General features: G+C 45.4%; 1 protein-coding gene across 1 annotated transcript in view; it reads right to left on the reverse strand.

Annotated features, from left to right (window-relative positions):
• The window catches only part of COL6A3 (collagen type VI alpha 3 chain), an 85,821-nt gene extending 74,268 nt beyond the window's left edge, over positions 1–11,553 (reverse strand). Inside the window, exon 1 of the mRNA XM_003798231.3 lies at positions 11,374–11,553. The gene's annotated coding sequence lies outside the window, so the exon portion shown is untranslated. The remainder of the gene's footprint in view (positions 1–11,373) is intronic.
• Between the last annotated feature and the right edge of the window lie 1,498 nt (positions 11,554–13,051).

The raw sequence follows: 13,051 nt of genomic DNA on the forward strand, positions 1-13,051 counted from the left end.
AAAAAAAAAGCAATCCCATTTGTAATAAGATCAAACAAAGGATAAAACCATTAGAAATAAACTGAACCAAAAAAGCAAAAGACTTGTGCACTGAAAACTGCAAAACATTGTTGAAAGAAACTTCAAAAGACACAAATAAATGGAAATACATTCTATGTTCATGGATTTGAAGACTAATATTGTGGAAATGACCATATTACTGAAAGCAATCTACAGATTTGATGTAATCCCTATCAAAATCCTAATGGCATTTTTTAAAGAAATGGAAAAAAAAACACTAAAATAGATATGAAATCTCAAAGGACTTTGAATAGCCTAAGCCATGAGAATAGTAAAGCTGGGGTGGCACCTGTGGCTCAAGGAGTAGGGTGCTGATCACATATGCCAGAAGTGGTGGGTTCAAACCCCAGCCTTGCCAAAAAAAAAAGAGAAAAGTAAAACTAAAGACCTCATACGTTCTAATTTCAGAACATATTACAAAGCTACAGTAATCAAAACAATATGATACTGGCTTCAAGATAGAGCTAAATACCAAAGGAACAGAATTGAGAACCCAGAAATAAACCCTCATGTATGTGTCAAATGATCTTCTTTTTTCAATAAAGCTACACAATGGGGAAATGACAGCCTCCAAAGTATAGAGGTTCCTCACGACATTAAAAATAGAATTACCATATGATTCAGCTGTCCCCCTACTGTGTACATGTATTCAAAAGACTCGAAAACAGAATCCAGAGGATAAATTTTCACTTTTGTGTTCTTTTCAGTATTATTCATAATATCCAAAAGGTGGAAACAACCTAAATGTCCCTCAATTATGAATAAAGAAAATGTGGTATGTACATATGATGGAATATTATCCAGACTTTAAAAAGGATGAAATCCTGTTAAATGCTACAACATGCATCAACCTTGAGGATATTCTGCTAATTAAAATAAGCCAGTCACAACAAGGCAAATACCCTGCAATTCCACTGACACGAGCCATCTAAAGCAATCAGGCTCTCAGAAACAGAAAGTAGGATGGTGATTCCAGGGGCTAGAAGGAGGGAGCAAAGGGTAGTTGCTGACCAACAGAGATAGAGCTTCAGATTTGCTAGAGCAAAAGATATTTGTTGCACAACAAGATACATAGGGTGAACAGCACTGTACTGTGCACTTAAAAATGGTTAAGGTAGTAAATTTTATGTTATGTGTTTTTTACCACAATTAAATAAATAAATAAAAGTTGAGGACCTGACTAAAAACATCTTTTGGTTTTTAATATCATGGGTAAAACTGCATATACTTAAAATGTAGCCATTAATTTAATAGGAAATGTAAGTGTGGCATCTCTTTTTATCATGATAGAAACTAAAGGCTGAAAAGGAGAAATAATACAACTAAATGTCTTACGAAAGTGTGTGTGTGTGCCCAGTATTCAGATAACATGGTATTTGCCCTGGCTTCTAAATAAAATTCCAAAAGAAAAAGAAGGTTGGGGATGAAGACTTGACTCTTAGGAAAGTAAGAAAGAGTTGTATAAACATTCAGAACTAGACAAACATTACTTCTGCCCTAACCAGTGTCCTCTGAGCTATGGAATCAGCCACTTCCAAGATCTAAGTTTCTCTTTCTTAACTTTCCGGCACCCACAGGTGCTCCCTGCACCCTGTGACATGGCTGACATCTAGTGCGGCTGACATCCCCACATTGCTAACAAAACCAGAGATAAGGATGGTCGAATGCTGTCAATCTTGTCATCCAGAGAGAGCCAGCAGGGAAGAGTCTGGCCTATTAGTGAAGTGGCTTTGCCTTGAATGAGGCAGAAGGCTCATGTCCAGCTGGACCACTCAGCAAGGTGGCAGGGAGAGCCCCAGAGAGCAGAGGGTGGCTCCTTACTGAGGCTGCCAACCAAGGACAAGGCTGAGGTGTATGTAAAAAAACTCGAAGCTCAATCCATTGATTTTCCATGAAATCCTTCCTGCCTGAGGCTGTGCCCAGAGGAAGGAGCTGGAGTCAGAATCCTGCAGCCAACCTATGAGGAAAAGCAGGACGCAGTGTAGACCCTATGCCCGGCCTGCCAAATTTGTTGAGATGGAGAAGACAAAGCCATTAACAAAAGAATGAGTTCCAAAACCCACTAGGGCTGCGGATTGCCAAAGAAAGTGGACAAAACGTGCCACCTGTGATGAAACCAGCCTACTCTGTGCTGCAGATTCTGAGAACTCCAGGCCGGGAACTCAGCAGCTAAAAGAGAACCACCTGTCAGTGCAACTTCCTCTTGGAAACATGTCAATAGTGAGAAGAGAATGTTGTTCTACTGATGATCAGGAGACCAGTCATCAACAGAACATATTTCTTTCTGCAATGAAGTGATAGCTATAAGTGGTGACAATGGTGAGATTGCGAAAGCGCAGTTCAGTCTTCTTGGCTTGAAACAGAGGATGCTGCTGGACACAGATGTATATGATTCAGAAGCGCCGTCTCCGATTCTCTGCTTTCATTTGACAATGTTCCCAAGTTCTCGTCTGTTCCCAGCACACGGGAGCTCAGGGCACCCCCCACAGGCAGCTAGAGGGCCCGCTGCTCCCCTGGCTGGTCTGCCCCTCCCCCAGAATGGTCCCGTCCACACACAGCCCCGGCTCCGTCCCTCAAGCCCATGCACCCTGGGAATCGTCCAGGCGTTTCTGGCGGACTCTACCTTTCTCCCCCAAACTCTGTTAGACCATTCCTGTATGTTCCTTTAAAAAACAAAAGCAAATACAATGTCTATGATTTTTATATGACCTCAATTAGCTGATGATATACACTTTAGAACGATGTAAAAGCATATCCTACGAAGCATTAGTCTTGCTTCTTTCTAATAAAATTGAACACCAGATTTCTGATTTAAAAAAAAATAAGAATCCTATTAGATTCTTTCCAGGAATGTGCCCTCCTCTTTCCAAAACAGCCTGTAATACTGTAATTGGTCTAGATCAATGTTTTAATCTGAAATCCACAGATTGGACGGGTCTGTGACCGTCCCACAATGATATACAAAATGTCATACGGGAATGTGGCTTTCTCTGGAAACAGCATCCATGTTTCCATGTGATTCTCAAAGGCAACTGTGCTACCACCATCCCCAAAGTTTAAGCATCAGTGCTTCAATCAAAAATTTTAATTCAAATCTGGGAGATCCAGTTCAATTATTTCAAATATTTAATCCAGCCACAAGATTTTAAGTAGTATTTTTGCTTCAGAATAAGAGCATAAAAATCTTACAGGGTCTTGTTGCAAAGCACTGGACTTTGTAGCCCATATGGCCAAAACAGGACAGGAGCTGAGATGTGGTCTGTCTGACCACCGTTGCGTCTCTGCCGCAGCAGGCCACAGCGACACGGAACGTGAACTGTGCCCTTAGTAGGATTTGCTTACGGTTTTTAACCAGCCCTCTTCCTTCAAATCCACTCATTCTGTCTTATGCTCACTATGGAGCAATCCCAAAATTCTTTTCTTATCTTCAAGAGCACTCCATAAAATCGAAATAGTGAAAGGAGGAAATCTGTTAAATTCTTTCTCAGGCAGCAATCACTTATTTCAACCCTTCTCTGAGGAAAATGAACGTTAAATTGGTTGAAAGTCACATGTGAAGTTTTTTGTTTCCAAGATGTCCATCTTTAGAAGAGTAGCACCCTAAATGCTTTCCACTGGGCACAAGGTAATGAAATAAACATGCAGTTCTCAGGAATTGCTTTTTCCAGACTATACCTAGATATTGAGGGAAGCGGGGGAGGGAGGTCCTCCAACTCTGCAAAGGATGGGAGACGCCTCCTGTGGGATGAAGAGCTATCCAGCCCCAGCAGCCAGGAATCAACCCACGTGGTTTGGATAAGCTGAATTCCCAGGTGGAAAAACCACCTTCGTCTACACTCACTTCTCCCCACCGTGCTGCTGGAAGCCACTCGTGTGCCCACGGGTTCCTGGTCCAGCTGTTGAATATCTGTTAATTTGTTTGGCATTTAATCTATGCTATTGTTTATCATGTCCTGGAGTCTCAATTTTTAAAACTGAATTCCCTGGCCACAAATCTTGGAGTTTTTTTTAATTTAGACTATTAAAATATACCAAGCACAGCCTTCTAAATGGCCACCCACCTTGACCATTTTAATGAGGGGGAAGGAGGCAGCCATTCCCCCTCATACCATTCCCCAAGCAGTTATAGGACTGGGCTCCAGCTCTGGGGAGGAATTTCACACCCTCCTCCCAGCCACTCAATGTGCGATTTTTCCTCCACTTTATAGCAGAGAAACTGAGCCCAGGCAAGGCACACTGACCCCCCAGTCACATAGACAAAACAAGACAGAGCCCCCATCCTCACCTAAGTCCTAACCCAAGTCTAAGTTCCCGAAGCCTGTGGGAAAGCCCAGGAAACCCCAGAGGCTGTGCTGAATTTGACCCACATCTCAAGGAAACGCCTTCATCTTCTGAGGGTAAAACAGACTTCCTTGGTGGGGACAAACCACAGATTCTGCGTCAGCAAGATCTGCTTGTCTGCTGCTGCTCTTTCAAATATGGGAAAATCAGGTCAGAAACAGCTGCTGGAGACCCCGGGAGGCTGGGGCTGGGTGGGGTGGGTGCTTCTTTGCCATAGCTTCTATGTGGCAGAGACGGCAGAGTCAGTAAGGGAGGTTCATTCAATTTGTATTCTCAGCTTTCTATCCTATCTAGCCTTGTTAATTTCCTTCTTGAAAAACTGTCTCATTCTAAAACAGACCTGAGGTGCTTTCTTCTGTTAGGTTGCCTTCTCCTTGAAATTTGAAAAGGCTTTCCTTCTTCTGAAGGCTGCCCTGCATGGCCCTTCAACTTGAAATCGTATCCCAAAGACTTTCCCAAGCTATTTTGCAATTCTGTGAAATTAGTTTTCACTTAGCCCCCTCAAAAGCCTTTTCATTTTCCATGTCTGGAAATCTTTTTTAAGAAAGAGATGCATGCATGCACACAAGGAAATGATTTTAAAACAAAGGCTTAAACACATCCAGAGCTCCCATTTTGAAGTCATTTGGTTTTCTCCAAGTACTGCCTTTCAACATCAGGCTGTTCCTCCTATCAAGTTCTGGGACCTCTGTTAACCCCTAGCTGTCCGGTCTGACGGTGGGAACTGCAGAAATAGCCAAAGTGAGGGAGAGCCACACGCATGCACTGTGCAATGAAAGTCAAAGTTTAGTAAATCGGAGGCACTCGCCTTTGCCACACCCCGTCCTGGCCTGCCAGAACACGAGCTCCCAATTCTTTTTCTCACTTCTTCTCCACTTCTTTGCCTGACTCCTGGGAAAGGAGTCCCCATTCAATCCCCAGGGAGGAAGCAAAGAAAGGATTTATTAGGCCCTACAGTTAGGGCAGGAGAGGCGTGGAATTTGATACGCTATTGCTTTTTGAAAGATCTTTGGGGAAATCCTCAAAAGCAACTGATTTGGAACAACCCTAAGAAAACCCCTCTAAAGAAATACATCCAGAGTTGTTTTTGTTATTATTACTTATTTAACAACTTCCACCTTGCATTTCTTTTCTAAGCAAATACTATAGAACAATAACCTATTTGACTCAGACTGAGTATGTATCCTGTGATAGCAAAATTTAAAAATTTACCTCGACCTCCCATCCCCTGTTGGTGTCCTTGTTAGATACTGAGTAGCTGATTGAAATCTTCAGCAACTCCTGGAAAAATCTAGCAAGGCAATGCCTGTTCAGCAGTTCACCTGTTATAACAGAGCAAGGTAGAAAGGCAGGGTTTGGGTATCCTCCAGCAATTAGCTGCCTCCATAAATGAGCTGGCATTTAAGGATGTGCCAAGCACCGGCAGGGCTCTGGCTGAGCTCCTGAGAGGTTGGTTTTCTTCCTACTATACAGGCAACTTTCAGAAATTCCAGATCACTTGCCCAGATATTTGGAAATTTGCTTTAAAATGTATTCCTAGCATTCGTGATAATAACTATGAAGCAGAAAGTTCCATATCTGCTGTGGTTTGAGAAGCTAGATGCCAGTATGCAAATGTAAAAAACATAATATGCTCTTCAATACATGGCAGCCAGCAAGATTTCTGTCTCTAATTATAAACATTAGACAGAGACTATTTCAATTTTATTGTAAGAAAAAAGAGTACTTTAGAAAATGCTTCCAAAGAATTTGCACAAATACCCCTTCCATTCCAGGCCCCTGACACAGGGCATTGCTGGAGCCAGATGGGTGCTCAGCCCTCATTCCCATCTCCCCTTTTTGGCAGCAGACTGCCGTGCCGCAATCTCCACCTAAACCATGGCATCCCATTGTAAAATTCTGAAAGTCAAGTGGCTGAGATGTTCCCATTTTGTAAGGAAAAGTTACTTTTTTTATTTTCCAGTCTGATTTATAATCATGTATAGAATAGAGACCTTTTCAAAAATTGAGTTGAGACTGCTACAGTGTCATCAGCACTGGATGAGGCATAGTAACCTAGTGAAATTCTACTTCCTTACTATGTTGTAAGTTAATCTCCCCAGTCTCACTTTTTTTGTGTGTATACTAAGAATAATTGACTGTTGCTCAAACAGGCCACAGTCCTGTGACCACTGGCTTCCATCTGCTCCCCCAGCCCAGGATCTAACTAGTGATGGCTTTTCTGCTGTCCCAATTAGAAACAGAGAGCCATGGGTGCACCGGCCCAGCCATCTGTGGCTTTAGCTGAGCTGGCTCTAACTCTGGGTGCCGGCACAGGGCTGCTGAATCAATTAATGAAGATTCCAGAAGTGAAAAACCAGTTTCCTGGAATTGTTTCCCATGAGACCTGAGTCATCTCCAGCTGCTGTTCAATTTTTAATTTTGAAATTAAATCAGCCCATGAAGTTTTCCTTCCACTGGCCAATTCCTGATACCCCAGGTCCCTGAAAATTGAATGTGAGGTGTACACTGGGGGGAGGGGGATTTTATCAAACTATGAGTTCCTATGGTACCTTTCCCTGGCCACTCCCAACTCTCAGATGATTCCATGCATCTCGTGGGCCTTAAGCTTCAGAACATCTGGATCATACAGTGCCAAGTGCAGCCAGACCCTTACAAGGCTAAAAATTTGCCTTTGGGAGAGGGTTTGGCAGAACTTTTCGTATTTGTCTTATTTTTCTTCTCTCTCTTTTCTTTCCAGATTTTTTTTTCACAACAGTTACCCCTCTGCTAAGTCAACTTAAAAGATACTATTCCACAGAAGACCTTTAAATGGTTAGTGTGCCTTTCTCCACATGGTACCCTAAAATATACCCTTAAAGGCTTGTCCCTCTTTCAATTCACCAAGTCCTAGATGTCTAATCATTGGCTGTAGCAGACACCCAGAACGTGTTGGTTTGCCTCTAATACCAGCTCTGTGTCCTGACCACTATGTCCTACCTCCCGAAGCTCCATGTCTTCATCTGAAGCAAAAAGGGTGCAGGGAAAATAGCCACCAAGGTGATAATTGTTTTGTACATCAAATAGCCAATTCTGCTTGCCAAATGAAAGAGCGAAGGCCATGTCTTACTCATCCCCAGTGCCAACCTCCATGCCAGGGAGCTCCATAGGTCTCACTAAGTGTAAGTGAATATGAGGACACAAGGACCAAACAAAGGTTTGGGCTTCCTGCTTCTGCATCTGTACCTTAGGGTACTGATGGTTATTGCAGGCTAACAATCTTAAGTCTGAGAGTCAGGAATACTATTTATTAGCAATTGTTGTACATGGGACATTCATAATCATAGTTTGCATGAATTCTTTAAAAAATACTTTAAACCAGTTGTCCATGAAGGGAAAATATCAAAGGACAGGAAAGAAAAACTATGGGAAGTACAAGGTCAGCTCATCTAAGCATCACTTTCAATTCTAACATTCAGAAATTCCACAAGGATATAACACAGCGTGCATATGCAAAGTAGCTCGGGTTCCCAAGCCCTTGACTATTAATTTAAACTTTCATAAATAGATATGAGTAAATTGTTTCCTTTAAAATTTCTCATTTGTTTAATGCCCTTGTACTGCAATTGCTTTAGAACGCAGAATGCCTCTGCATCTAAAGATGTAAATGTGTAAATGTGTGTCCACTTCAGTTGTTATGCACAATCACATTTAAAATAGTAATAATAATGTATAGAAATGCCAGTCCTAAAGTTATCTATACAGAGATGTAGGTCCCGGACTGGCTGAGAACCCTGAAACCCCACCCTGAGGGATTCCAGCCACCGCTTCAGGATTTTTCTGGCGCTCAGAGGGACATACTGCCCTCTAGAGGAAAGAAAACCTAACAGCCTTTTCAGAAACAGCAATCCCAGGATAAATGTGCTAACTCAGAATTTTAACTCCTTCCCAAAATAGGACCGAGAGACCAGAATGTATTAAAAATTATATTTTCAAAAATTAACATAATAAATTCCTGAATAAAATCCCTTTTTGCAGAATCAGAGTCTGTAGGTTCTCCCTGAGAGTAAAGCATTGATTGCTGTGTTTCAGCCTGGCAAGTAACATCTCTTCCTTAAAGAGCAGGATTGCCTTCCAGAAGAATTTTTACGGTGAAAACAGAGAAGCTGTATCTAGAAAGGGGGGAATGAAGAGAACCATCCTTGTCTGGTTCTGTCTAGTTGGCGGCCTGAGTGAGCAGAAACCTTTCAAAGCTCCCCAATTTAAAATGTGAAGCTCTGAACTTTCACTTCCTTAGCTAGAGCTACTAATAGGATTTTTTAAATGTCCGGTCTCTCCTCTAATGGTCAGCTATTTACACGGCAGTGGTGAGCCTTTTACTGCCTGCTTGCCACAGCCAGGACATCGTGAAAGGCTTGCTTCTGAAAGTCAGCGCAGAAAAAGCTGCCTGGTACACAATGTCCCCTTTGGGGGGAGGGGGAGCCACCTGCCATTCATCCCTAAGAGATACTAAATTCTCAGCTTCTTCTAAAAAGAACAGTGACAAAGATTAATTTTCAAGTGCAAATTTTTGCTAAAGTTGTCAATGTGCCTGCAAGAAAGTCTCTTGCAACAGAATTCATGACTACTTGTCAGAGAACTTTAAATCCTAAACACGGAATTTCACCTAAAAGTGGGAAGTGGCACAGCATTCTGGTAAGGACTCTACCTCACCCAGCTGTCTGGATACTCTGAGCAATGAAACAAGTCAAAAGTCACTGACAAAACCTTGTCCCTAATTTCCTTGGGTCTCATTCCAAGTTGCTGGCATTAAGCGTCAGGGTCAACAGACTCCATACCCAAAACGAAGGTCAGGATGGGAAGCCTCCGTTGTCCCCAAAATCAATTGAATACAGGGGTTACTTCCTACTCTACCATCAGTGACATGTTAAGTTCTAAGACATGAAATCATAAAAGGTCCTCTGGTAGGTGAGTGAGGCATAGTTATTTCTAGATACTTCAGAAGTGAAGTACAGAAGTAAGGACAGTTCTTATTCAGAAAGTTGCCTACCTTAGATTAAAAATATCATTAAGAGCCCAGATTTGGACATTTGCCAGCCATGAGGGGTGGGCACACACCCTCCCAAATGGGAGGAAAGCCCTGGCAAAAGGCTAACATTCTAGAAGCTTCCCCAGCCACCTCCCAGAAAGGTGCTATGGCCACACCCTTCCACTCCCAGATAGGCAGGGGGCAGGACAGCCACACTCGCCCCAGTCCTAAACAACACTCAGGTCTGCTTACTGAGTGAGGCAAAGAGAGAACTAAACCTCATGGTAATGGAAAACCCTTGCCCCCTTGCCCCTTTCCCTAAACAAAGATGAGGTCCAGACTCAGGGCAATTCCTGTCTCTTGGTTTCTGTAAAACCACACCTCCCACGGCTGTGCCTCCCCCTCAGCGGCAAGCCCTGGACCAGCCAAACCAGCCAGGAGGCGGCTGCAGTGAGGGAGGCATCAGGGTTCCGGCCACACAGCCGGGGCCCCTCCCTGCTGCCGCCTCACCTCTCTCTGGCCTGTCCTTAGGAGCCCGAAGCAGGGTCCTGCCCAGGTGTGACGGCTCTGCCCACACTTCCAGGGTTTACTATCAGCTGGACACTAGCTCTACAGCCTTGACAAGGAATTTCACAGGTCAGAGCCTCTGATTTCGCATTTTTTAAATGAGGCAATGAATATTTCTGTGGCTTCCAACCAAGAGTCTCTTCCATTATCTTTAGCCCAGCAAACAACTAGAAGCCCCAATAATGTTGTCTAAGTTTGACGTTAAAGGCCTTTCTGTTTAGTTTTCTGCAGTATTAAAAATGAGTCCCCTGTGGAGTTGGGGTTCCCAGGCTAAAGATAAGCTCCTCCCATAAACCCCCAGTACCCTCACAGCTTGGGGACCCATGGTTTCTATCTGGGCTTCTCTTCATGTGGGGAGAGAGAATAGCATGGGCACAGCCCACATCCCCATGGAGTGCAGGGTCCTCCCCTAAGCACAGAGGACGTTCTTGGGTCCAGGCCAGCCTCTAAGTCTGCTTCTGAGCTTGCTGTAAAGACTGGCTTTCCTTTGTCCACGCCCCAGTCCACCTGGCCCCCCCAGAGACCCCACCCCTGCTTTCATCCCAGCCTATTTTCTAACAGTGAGCCCTCACAGTGGCTTCCCAAAACAAGCCGGCAACTGTCAGGGAACACTTTCCACCCTGCGGGACAGAGGACCCGAGCCCCGCCCTGTGTCCTCCGGGACAGGGAACAGCCCTGGGGCCTCCCAGCCTGGCACCAGCCTCACCTCTGGGCAGCATGGGCACCCTGCCTCATTCCCCCATAGTGGCCCAATCCCTTCTCCTCCTCTGACCCCAGAGTTCCTTTACGTGACCCCAAGGGACAAAGTCTGCAAAGGTGACTCCAGGTTCCTGAGAGGGTGAAGACCTGAGGCAGTAACTCAGTGACCCTGGCCCTGGCCCTGAGCCTGGACACCAGAGTCAGCCCAGTCTCATGAAGGCATGAAACGAGACCACCAGCCCCGTCCCAGGGGTGGCCCCAGGCAGGAAACCCACTGGCCACTCCCTGACCCGGTGTCACCACGCTCAGATCTCAGACAAAGCCCCCCCCACGACAGAGCTGCTCTACAGGTGGCCCCGGTCATCCTGGGCAAAGACACTTCTGCAGACAAAGCAGATTCCAACCGCGCTTTAGCAGGAGGGGACAACTTCAAATAAATCACCAGCTGAAGCACGCCGAGGGTGCAGCTGCCACGCGCTCCGGCAACCTCCGACCTCAACCAAGGTAAGGAAACCTGGCTGCCACAGGGCGAGAAAGAAGAACCAGCACGCTCTCCGGACACCTAGGAAGCGCACAGAAAACTGACCAGCACAGCGAACGTGACTGCCGCGGCAGCCACCCAGGAAACGGCCTCCTCGGGTCTGGAGCGCTCCCCTGTTGCCCGTAAACTCGAGGAAACAGAGGCCACACGCACTTACCCTGAGCGAGCCTGAAGACTCCTGTCCCCGGGCTTCTGGAGGCACTATGTCTGAGCAGGGGGCATGCTTTCCCCACTGGCTGCGGCTCCTTTTCCTTCTGCAGCCTTAGGGAGAGGGACTCGGAACTGCCAGCAACACTCTTGAGGTCCTCGCAGGAGGCTGGAGCCCAGGAGAACTGAGCGGCCTTTGGTGGACGACTGAGCTCCAAGCTGGACGAGGGCCAGGGATACAGTCAGGGCTTCCTCCAGCTCCTCCTCCTCCTCCTCCTGCTCCTCCTCCTGCCCTGAGCTCCGTACCCTCTTTGGCTCCTCCTCCCTTCCTCCCCGACCCCTCCCCTCCCCAGCCTCACTGCGGGACTGACCCAAACTGTAAATGAAAACCAGACTCCTGCGCGCTGTTGCTCCTGGCCCCCGCTGCAGACTGATGTCACCCTCCAAACGCCGTCTTCACCCTGCGAGCGTTTCGCTGGACTCCTGCAAACCCCAACGCTTAAAAAAAAAAAAAAATTGACCACTTCTACTCGTCACCTTTGGGCTGGGCCCCTGGTGGCAAAAAGAATAAATTTTGGAATTTCTTCATAGGTATCCATGGTTTTCCTGAAATGTTTTCCAACACCATCTGAAAGGAAAACAGGAAATGTAATCCCCCCCAACCCTCACCACACCCTCCCACTTCTTCTTGAAGTTTCTGAATTGAGACTTCTCCTAATAACCTCCCCTTTCAAATATAAAAACCAGCAATTGAAATCGCTTCAGCTTTTTCACTAACCAAAGCTGTGTTTGCCAGTGAAAGGAGAGAAAAAAACGGAGATGACATTTCTTTTAAGTTCTCTATATAATGATGCTGATTGTGGGGCTAATAGTCCCATTCTAGGACATGGACAAGGGGAAAGAACATCATTATCTCACTCAGAGTTTCAGGGAAACTCTTGAAAAAGAACTTGTGTTTCAACAAAACTTGGCACATTTCAAAACGCTTTTTATACATTATTGTATATATTATCTCTTTTACATGAACATCAGATAGACGCCACTTTTTGTTAGGTGAGATTATGGTCCCATTTTACAGATGAGAAAAACACTATTCGAAGAGGATAAAGAACATCATTATTGTCTCCCCCACCCCCAGGTTAGTAGCAGAGCTCAGAGGGCAACTCTGGCCTTAGACACCTCAAACCTTCTCCATCCTCTCCATCATGTGGACCAGGTAAAGAGTCTGTTCCTAAGAAACAGCAAGAGATATCTGAAAGATATTGTTGACTTTGAGAACCTTCCAAAGCCAAGTTTAAGAATCATCATTAACTCCTTTCCAAGGATTCTCTCTTTCCAGTTTAGAGACAGGTGAGAAGCCCTGAGGGAGAATGCCTGCCCCTCTCTGTAGCTCCAGGCCCTTCACTCACCCCACAGAGGGTGTCCCTTGCAGAACATCAGGTAGGAGCAAGGATGGAAGCCTGGACTGTGGGTTCCCCTGCCCATCACCTGCAGGTGACCATGAACCAAGCAGGGGCTCTGGGTGTGGACCCATACTTCCCACATGGCACCCCTCGGCACAGGCTCAGAACTGGGTCCCTGTGGGCACTGGGACATTTGCTGCTCTGCCCTCAGCCTCTTTAGCATCTGCAAACTCAGTCCTGGAAACAATTTCCCCCAGGCATGTTGTCTGCTGCAAATAAAACAGA

This window comes from Otolemur garnettii, unplaced genomic scaffold (genome assembly GCF_000181295.1).
Source record: "Otolemur garnettii isolate 467f Iridium unplaced genomic scaffold, OtoGar3 scaffold00133, whole genome shotgun sequence".
NCBI lineage: Eukaryota > Metazoa > Chordata > Mammalia > Primates > Galagidae > Otolemur > Otolemur garnettii.